This window comes from Mus pahari, chromosome 9 (assembly GCF_900095145.1).
Source record: "Mus pahari chromosome 9, PAHARI_EIJ_v1.1, whole genome shotgun sequence".
In the NCBI taxonomy this organism is placed as follows: Eukaryota; Metazoa; Chordata; class Mammalia; order Rodentia; family Muridae; genus Mus; species Mus pahari.
The window spans coordinates 51,546,214-51,557,245 of NC_034598.1; positions in this window are offsets into that span (position 1 = coordinate 51,546,214).

Consider the following 11,032-nt stretch of genomic DNA (forward strand, 5'->3'; position numbering starts at 1 on the left):
ATATATATATATATCACAGTCAGATACAGATCTGTACATGTCATATACATATATATATATATCTCACAGTCAGATACAGATCTGTACATGTCATATACATATATATATATCTCACAGTCAGATACAGATCTGTACATGTCATATACATATATACATATCTCACAGTCGTATACAGATCTGTACATGTCATATACATATATACATATCTCACAGTCGTATACAGATCTGTACATGTCATATACATATACATATATCTCACAGTCAGATACAGATCTGCACATGTCATATACATATATATATCTCACAGTCGTATACAGATCTGCACACATCCCAAGCATTGCCAACATGTGGATATAAGTTTCATAAAACCCACAACATAGAATATTTTTATCAAAAATTAATAAAATCTTGATATTTACAAAAGGGATTAAAAGTTAAAATTATTATTTAGAGGAAATGTAGCTAGAACAGAATACAGAATGTATGATTCTAGTTACAAAGAATTACACAAAATTCTAGGTAACTTAGAGTGACTGTGCAGTGACTGGTTGGGCTGAGAAGGGATGGCAGAAGACTGAAGTGATAAGAAGGACCAGAGGAACTTCTACGAGACCGTGAGTTAGTCAGACTGTCTGGTAGACATACATACATACACTCAGACATACAGACAGGGAGGGAGGGAGGGAAAAAAGGAGGGAAGGAGGGAGGGAGAAAAGGAGGGAGGGAGGGACTAGCCAATAAAGCTGGTGAATTACCAAGATGGCTGACTTCCTTATACATCCTCCTGTCTTGAAACTGTATCTCTTCCAAGTTGAATTATATTTGTTTTTTTTAAATAATAGTAATAACCTTATAGCTATATGTGTGGTAAAACATGTACATGTGTAAGAGTCATAGTTTATCACTCCTCAATTACCCCTTCACTAACATTGTTATAGTAGAATTGTCATCTTCCTGGTTTCTAGAAACATGTCCCTGAAACCGCAAGGACATTGAGGTTACAACAAGTCAGTCCAAGGCACTCTGTGTCAAAGTGTTGCTCATGCTTATCTGGAAGAATGAAAAGCCATGTAGGATTTTTTCATGGTACCCACAGCATTTCTCTCAGAGTAAACATCTAGTACCCTGAGTACTAAGTGTAGAGAAATTGTTCCTCTCAAGATCCCCCAGAGACCAAAAGAATGAGCTATTTAATACAGAAAATGTTTTTTTTTTTTTAAAAAAAAAGCCTTTCTTTTTATTTTTATATTTTCCCTAAAATTAAGGACAAAATTTATATGAAAAGCATACTGATAGGAACCTTGCCTTGTTCTAAATTCCTGTAACATTTCTTCTGGAATTGAAATTAAAATGGCATTTCTATGTTTTAACTTATTTTCTTGTTTCCTTAGGTTATTAATTTAATAAACTTATTAACTTTTCTTCCTTAGTGCTTATAGCAGCACATATTTAATTTACTTATGGGAAGATAATTAAGAAATAAATATATCTAAAAATAAATAAAACACTTCACAATTGATACATATTTTTTTCATCCTTCCTATCTTGGTTTGACTTCTCAAGGAAGACCTTGAAATGGGGAAATGGCTCTGTGATTAAATGCTTGCTTGCTTACATAACATGACAACCTGAATTTGGATTCAAAGAACCCGCCAAAAAGCCATGCACCCACCCTCACCACCCAAGAGGGACTTGAAAGAAGGATATATTGAGCAGCTTAAAATGTTTCTACATGTGTTTTCTGTCAGGATGAGGAAATGGGAGGGTGAATGTTATTTTCTTCTTGCTTCTATTTATTCTGCTGAAAGCCATATCAATTGGGTGCCCATGTAGCCAGATTTACATGAATTACATGCAGATTAGGGAGCTTGCAAGTCTTGTTATGCATCCTTTAATCATAGGGCCAAGGAAGCAGAGACAAGAGTTTCCCTGGAACTTGCTGGCCAGAATTCTAGTGAAAACAAAAACATGTGAATATAATTTTTAAAAAAATAGTGTAAGGAGAAGAGGGGGTTGATAGGAGAGGGAGGAAGATGGCAGAAGGTAGAAAAAACAGAAAGCATCATACATATGTACAAAAACATCCAAAAACAAGTTTGACAGGAAAAATATGAAACAAATAAGTGGCAGACAGTGATAGATGAAGACATCCAACATGGAACTCTGGCCTATACACGCACATGCATACACACATATGTGCATACATGCATATGTGAACACATGAACATGCATATACACATATATGTGCACACACTTATGCACACGCATATGTGCACACATGCACATGAGCAAACACACATGCATGTGTCTCAAAGATAATTTTTAAAAACTCACAGACCTAATAGTCTAGAAAAATATTATTTTTAAATTTTACCATATCATAAACTTGAGAGTTTCCCATTTTTCTGCATCCACAAAAAATCCCACTGTACATATAGATGAAGAAAACATGAGAATGAAGTCAGGAAGGGAAAGAGACATTCTAAATTCACTTTTCTCAGGTTCACAAATGACAAAGCTCTTTACAGAATAAAATCCAGTAAAATTAGACTTCTCAGTAACTTTCCTAGCACTCAACAGTCTGAAACTCTCTCGTGTACCTTGTATTATTTGCAGTAGATTTCCTGTATAATCAGACTTTTAAGAGTAAAATGTTAATGTGTCATGGTGATGGTTAAGATATTGGACTGAGATAAAGTAACTTGTACATGCATGAATAGAAACTGGGAAGGATGGATCAATGGATGATAGATGGGTGGATGACTGGATGGATCCATATATAGATGATAGATAGATAGATAGATAGATAGATAGATAGATAGATAGATAGATAGATAGATGATAGATAGATACATACATACATACATACATACAAACATACATACATACATGAACAGTAGATAGATACATACATATATACAAACATACATATATATACATGAATAGTAGATAGATGATAGATAGATAGATAGATAGATAGATAGATAGATAGATAGATAGATAGATAGATAGAGTCAGGTGAAGGATAGATAGATGAATAATAGATAAATAAAGATATATGATAGATGAATGATAGGTAGATAGATGTTCGAGAGATAGATAGATAGATAGATAGATAGATAGATAGATAGATAGATAGATAGATAAGATAAGATAGATAGGGACATAAAAAAACTGATCCATTTGTATCATGAACTAAATGCTCTTTTTATAGAGTATCCTAGATAATAATCAATTTGTTCCTACATTATGCTTTTATAGTTTAAACCAGTTATTTCATTTCCAAATAACCAGACTGATTTGAACATTAGCCATATATCATTAAACAAGCAATCTAACACAGATGCATAGAATAAACAAGTTTTTATAATTAAATATTAAATCCCAAAAGACTACCGGTAGTTAATGATATGATAACATTTATCTTAACCCATAAAATTACTACAATTATCTAAAAATATAAAAATAATACTTTGAGAAATTGACTTTAAGAATTATGTTCAAATTTTATTTGTCACAGAAGAAAAAAATGAATAATAATATCCTTTCAGTCCATATAATGTAGATTGTGTTCCAGGCTGTTAAAGCCACTACTTGAATAACTGTATTTTACGGTTTTTAGTTTATTGTGACAAATAGCATTTATTTTCCAAGGTTCTAAAATATCAAATGCTCTTTTAATGATTTCTCCGTTTCATAGATTTAGCCTTTTATTGTACTATTTCCGGGAGAAGTGATAATTTAACTTGGTACATTACAAACATTGTCTGAGAATTTGAGAAGATGCATTAATTTGATAAAGCAAAGGTCCTGATGTATCGTGTTTCCCTATGTGCCTCACTGACCTTTAGAAGATATGCATCGTTTTCTTTCTGGTGTCTTATCTGATCTCAAAAATAAATGAACAAAAGCAAAACGCCTTTTCCCTCTGATTCTCAAGGTGACATTTAAGACTGACATCCAGCTAGCAGAAGAAGATCTCAGAATTTATTCTTGTCCTGTGGGGATAAGCAAATCATTAATATAAGAAGGTATCAGGCCATTAAGTGCTTTAAACGTCCACGATAAAACTTTAAAATCAATGGGAACCCTGACAGGAAGCCGATATGAAAACTGGAGGACAGAAGTGATGTACTTTGACCAGGTAAGTAGCCTCGACAACAGAGACGAGTCTGGAGATTGATTTATTAAGAAATCGAAGCACCAAGATGTCGAACCAGTCTGGTCCCAGCGATTATCACATTGTGGGAGTTCCAGTACTATTCACGCACCTCTGCTCAAAAAGGATGCGCTGCAGGAGATTACCAGCTGTTAGCAAAGCGTCCCTAGTTACTGGACTCAAATTAATAATCATGCTCACATTTTGTAGACTAGCATGTCGTATTCCACAGGATCCAGGAACAATGAGATTCACATCTGTAAAGAGTTCATCCACAGGCATGCTTTAACGCTAATACCATCTGAACTAAAAGCCACTGTAGAACGTAAATATTAAAATGAACGCGTCAGTGGGTGCTGCCTGTGCCCTGAACAACTCACTGCCCCAGCCTACCTACCCTTGGGGTTTGGGGGTGAGGTCGCATTGAATCAACAACATTGCAGCCAGCTCATCTAAACGCTGCTGCAAGCTTCTTTAATACCCTCCGCACACTCCATTGGTCCCAAGAAAACATCTAAACAATAGTTTCCGATTGGCTGGCACTGTCTAAGTCAGCAATCCTTGGTCTCTCAGGCAGTCTTCAGTTAGGTCCTCCTTCAGGAGATGACTTTCCAGCTGGTCTGCCATCCCAGCATTTACGTAAGGGTGGCCTCTACCTTCCTCCTACAAGTTAGCCTTAAGCTACACTTTTAATCTGCAGTTTCCAAATTATAGACATAGCTTTAATTCATTTCAATGTATTTTGTGTATATGATACCTTTGATGAAGGGGATAGTTTAAGCAATATCTGAGTCATTATCACAAGCCATGTGAGGGCAGATTTAACCTACTACTGGACACATTTTACAGATATGGAGACCAAGGGACATCAGATAAATCATGCAAGGTCATAGTGATTCCATGACTTGTAAAAGTCAGAACTAGCCACCCGACCTTAGAAACTACAGGCAGCAATGACCTTCGTTCAGTACTGTAATGTGTAGGTTGTCATTCACACCTCTGGTGGGTGTGTATATATAATTTGAAAAAAAATCATTAAACTGCTGTCATTTTTCTTAGTGCATAAAACCTTTCAATATCAGAGTTCATACTTGAGACTTTCACATTATAGGTAAAAAAAAAATTGCTCTGTGACTTTATTTCTCTTTCTCCTGAGGTTTAAGGGAGCATGACTGGGTGGGGAGATGGGGGAAGAGTAGGGTAAATGTTCTGCCAAAACTACTAATACAGGAAAAAAACACATATGGAAACCTACTACTGCAATGTAAAGGAAATTAAAAGGTTAAATGGTGGCCTCCTGCCTGAATGGAGAAAGCTGCCCCTAGGAGCCATAGGCTACCAAATGGCCATTTCTAGAGGTGGGCTCCTTCATTTAATGTCCTTGGTTAGGATCCCCAGAAGCCCACAAACAATACAAGCTACAGCCACAGCTTTTTGTTACTCATCAGAACTAGGAAGTAAGATTCTTCCACTGGAGACGCCACAGACACTATGGTTCCAAGTCAGAGGGAAATGAAGCTTGTTGGTTGGCTTTCATAGTGTCATAGTGCTGGAGGCCAATGAGGGAGGAAAGTCATTAGGAAACGGACCTAGGTGTAGAACCTGTGTGTTACACCAGTCAAGCATGGCACGCTCTCTGGCACAGTATGGCATGACTGTTAATAAGGTAACAGAGCCCTTTCTGATTAGATATAAGGCCTGATCCACAGGAGAGGATTAATGTCTGGTACTGTGAACCTGGTTGAAATTCCATGGCTAGTGTGGTCCTGTGTCTTGCCGATGATCCCGATCTTTGTTTGTTTGTTTTCTGAATGGGCACGCCATCTTTATAAAGTAGCTTCACGAAAATGTTTGTAATCCCATAGGTTGTAGCTACTCTCAGCCTTGATCAGAAAGGCTTCTTTTTGCAGTGGGTCATGCAACTGCAGAGACTCAGAGCTGGTCGAAAGCTTGATGATAAATAATTGTCAAATGTTCAGACATAAATGTGTCATCTATATCAACTCTTCCAGGAATCATGTAATATCAGAAATGAGAGAAAAAATATAATGCAAGAACTCAAGGATGACAATAAATGTTTTAGACTGAGGCCTTGGGAATACAACATGGTTGTTGTACTCATGGGCCCACAGCATCTAGGATTACCTGCACAGGTATTTCACTGAGGTGAGAGAAGGGGCCCAGGAAGTCTCCCCTGAGGATTCATAGACTGACAGATATGTTCTAGTGGGGAAGGGGTTTATGAGATCCTGCTCTTCTCTGAGAAGTTATTGATAAGTAACCCTCACTAAAGGAGGGACAGATGGCTGCAGTACTGCAGCCAATGGTCACTTGCCTTTGCTGCTGAAAATAACTCCTCATCCATAGCCACGAAAGTAACTGCAGATAAATTAATTGGGTCCAAATAAAAAGAATCAAAATTAGGAGAAGGACTGACTAGGAAAGGAAGTGGATGAGTAAGAGGGGGGGCATAGAATTAGGGCAAATATAGAGTGTGCGCACACACACACACACACACACACACACAGAGAGAGAGAGAGAGAGAGAGAGAGAGAGAGAGAGAGAGAGAGAGAGAGAGAGAGGAAATTTCAAATTTGAGTATGTCCTTGTATTGAATCCACAGGATCAATAATTAGATATGTTCATATTAGCATCTATAAAATTTAATGATGTAACACAGGAAGAGATGTACAGTCACCTGTCACCAATAGTTTTATCCCCAAGTCTATACCATTGTCCGATAAAATGAAAATATACATATAGTATCTTCATTTCAATGGAATCCAAGCACAAGTTTAAGGCATGGATTTTTTTTATCCTATCACTTATGAAAATCCAGGTTGTATTACAAGAAACAGCATATAAAACACTAATCATTTTTAAGCAATATTGACAATATTGGCATCAGGCACCCTCAAGGAAACTCAGACTCCTAACATCATATTATAAATTGGTGATTAACATGTCTCATCCTTTTCTTGGCTAAGAAACACCTCAGAGTTATCTTTGTTCAGTTATCAAGATAATCTCACAACACAATGCTTGTTATTGAGGGAAGCAATTTATTAAGCAAGTACCCAGTAGCCCCTAAAGGACTCACCTCTTGCTTACTAAATCTTGATCTCCTGGCCAATATCTTACAAGAATACATTATCTTCCACTGTATACCATGGGGTCGAGAGTAAAGTGCTGTGTTTACTACAAATTTCAAATTTCTGGGGTTGTAAATGGGACTCTGATATCCCTTTCCCTACTTAAGAGATAAAAAAAATAACCAAACATTGGAAGATGAAGATCAGTTGCATGTCAGTTGATAAGCAAGAATTAGACATCTTTTTGAACAAGCTGGATCACTAATTCCCATTCAGAAATACTGATGTGCAAGCCATGTCCCTCACTTCGATGGCCACCAACCTGAAGACAAACGGCAGCTCTGAAAGGCCACTGCAGCTGGGTTTAGAAGAGCAGTGTCAAGTCATAAAAACCTGCAATCCTATTCTTCGCAACACAGTCATAATTGGAATGGCTGTTACTACCATCCTTTTATCGTGCCCTTACCTGTACTACTGGAAGGCAGGAGTTCTGAGCAGAAACAGTATATTATCTAATTAAAGGGATAATTAGTTCCTCCACCCATATTTTCAGCATGACTTAAAGGTGAGCTGAGCCTGCCTTCTTAGAGTCGGACCCTTACCCAGACCAGTGACTCTGGTTAGCTGAAATATTAGTTCTCCACCCAGACCAGCAATCTCATCCTCTGGGCCACAGATTTTTCCCTTCGTAGAACTTTAACATTGCCATGACCAAAATGAAGGATTACATAGCAAAAGTCTAGCATGCTGAATTTTTCCCCTCTTCCTTCAGTGTTGAGTGGTTACATAAGTGTTCATGTCAAATGGCCAGGAATTTGACAGCTGACAGAAATAGTGGAAAGAGGTAGCTAGTGCCTATGAAAGATGAAACCAAATGACTCTTTAAAGAGCGGGAGCTGGATTGTATCTGTCTCTAGATGCTGTCACTAGACCTTTTGACATATCTTCCAATAAACTATATAAAGGGTACATGTTAATATCATGATTCATATTGACCAAGGAAGGTTAAAGAACGTGTCAGCACATTGCCTCATTGCTGTAAGGCTCTACTTCCTTATTCATATAATAAATAAATGCAAAACATCAGGACATCAAGTTATTTTTGCCTTCCCGTGGGCAGACAGGTATAGTTGGCAAAAACATATGCCAGTGGGTGCTGTTTTGGGGAATATACAGAAGCAGGCTTCTTAAATTTTCATTGTAGTCAGTGAGCCAGAACCTTTGCACATCAATGTGTGGAGAGACCTCCTTCCTAAGAAACCCTCTATGTTTTCATAGATGTCATATCTCTGTCAGAAACTGCCATATGTTTATGTCAGAAGAAACTGACTTTCATCCCTTGTTCCAGCTGTTGAAGTTCACAGATATCAATTGAAATGAAAATTATACAAAAATACTTAACATGCTTTCAAACCTGATTTGGATAATATAACTGAGCACCCAGAGCAGATTAGGCCACATGCCTTTTAGGGAAGATTATTGAGTTAAGCAGGTTGTAAGACAAGTGTATTTAATATCTTATTGTCTCAAAAAACCAAAAAAAAATTCTTATTGGTTCATTCATATACCTTTGACTTTTGATGGGACAATAACAGGAGTTCTGAGCAGGAAAAGCTGGCCATTTGCTTAAATATTAGTATGATAGGTATCCATGCTTATTGAAGAAACTCAGGATTCTTTGTAACCTTCAAGATAGTCACAGCATAAAGTCATCGATATGACTGGAGTTTATCACTTGACTTAAAGTCAACATTCTCTTTTCCCAACTCAAGGTTAGTAGTGTTACTTTTAAATGGTACTGAAGTCAAGAAGGAAAATTGTTTCCATTCTAATAAGAATGAGACTTCTTGCTTGCTTGGAGTAAAAGATCTTTAAGGAATTGACTTATGCCCTCATATGGAGCAGAAGCAGGCAAAGCTTACAGAGTCGCATCTGCGTACAGCAGGCTTTGCTCTGTACTTCTTTCTGGAAGCACTGGGCACTTACTGGTTGCTGGGATCCCCTCCCGGATGTGTAAGAGACTCTAAGGTTTATGTGATGTGAGTTAGATGCCATCCGGGTTCCAAACGCTTTCTTAGCTACACCATTCTCAAAGGGCTACACAGCTTTGTGATAGAGAACTGGTCCTTCCCCATCACTCCAAAGACGCTGAATGCACTTCTGCTTCTTCAACTTCATTCCCATGGACTCATCTCTAGATTATAAATCAAAGACTGAATGAAGTCCTTTGCATTCGGGCTCCCTGCTTATCACTGGGTCATTACAGGGCTCACGTCTATCCCTTTCTTCTAAACTGGTACCACTCTAGAGTTTTAAGATACAGTTAAGCTTTAATAGAAAAAGGTAAGCCTGAAGTTGGAGAAGGAGAACCTTTTAGGTTCTATATACATAAACCAGCTGAGGGTAGAGCTGAAAGATGCAGCTAGACCATCCTAGAGATCCAGGGCAAAAGGGACAGTAACATGAAGTCAGTTATGAGGGAAGGGACAGTCATTGAGTTACTAGAGCTACAGAGTAACCTGAGACTTAAGTGTCACAAATGTGAAATATAAAGTTGTGGTCATCAGAGCCTTGGAAGCATGTGGAATGGGGAGCAAGGTTGGCTCAGAAGCAGGAGTTCAGTGGATAAGAAAAGTCAGGAATCAATTCAGCATTTAAAGTAGCTAATAGAGAGGGTTGCAAATGTGTCCAACACAAAGACATTCTAGATACCCTGATATGATTGTTGTATAATCTATGCCATTCTGTATTCTATAAATTTGGAGAATTACCATGTTTAAATGTTTTAAAGAAGTTGAGTATGATTTTAGGCAACAATAAAAGAAATCCCTTTGCCCTGTATGTATTTTTAATTATACTGAATGGAGATGGAAATTCTCACTCAAATTTCCTCCAACATCTGACAAATAATCCCTATTTTATCATGGAAAAATTATGGAGTGATGATTTCCATTATTCAAACAGTCTTCCCTGGTAAATGGTAGTTTATGTTTTTGTTTTTTAAACATAAGTGTCTTTAATATCTGTGCTTACATAATTTCTGAACAGTACAGTCATATTTAGAAAGTTCATCTGACATAATTTTGCATGAAAACAAGCCTGTGATTATCTATGATAATATAAAAAATCGGGGCATACTGATGTCTAAGAACCAAAAGATTTTCTTTCGTCTTGTTCTGTTTCTCTGGTGCAATATTGATGTAGTAGGAATGGTTTACAACTCTTTCAGAATCTCTTTCCAAGCTCATTAATAATGGTTCTCTACAGGATCAGAATCAATAGTATGAACGTTTGCTAGGTTGGCTTGCACAGGCAGATGGAAGGTCTGCCACAGAGTGACAGACAGATTGCAAAGCTCCTCTGATGGAGCTTTTTGCAGGACTTGTAGGCACATCAGCTGGTCGGACTCCCCTTCCCAGAGATGTTTTATTACTGGGATAACCTTGGCAAAGGCCTATGTGAATCCGGAACAATTCCGCTTTCCTACCTAGCCACTTGGGTCTTCTAGCTTTATGAGTTTTATGGTTCTCTCTCCTCCTTTTAGGAGGAAATGGTTCAGTTGGGAGGAAATTGCCACAAAAATACCTCATATATGTATGTATGTATGTATGTATGTATGTATGTATGTATATGTATGTATTATGTGTTGCGTGCATGTATGCATGTGCATATGCATGTGGGTATTTCCACCTTCTTCTTCTTCTTCTTCTTCTTCTTCTTCTTCTTCTTCTTCTTCTTCTTCTTCTTCTTCTTCTTCTTCTTCTTCTTCTTCTTCTTCTTC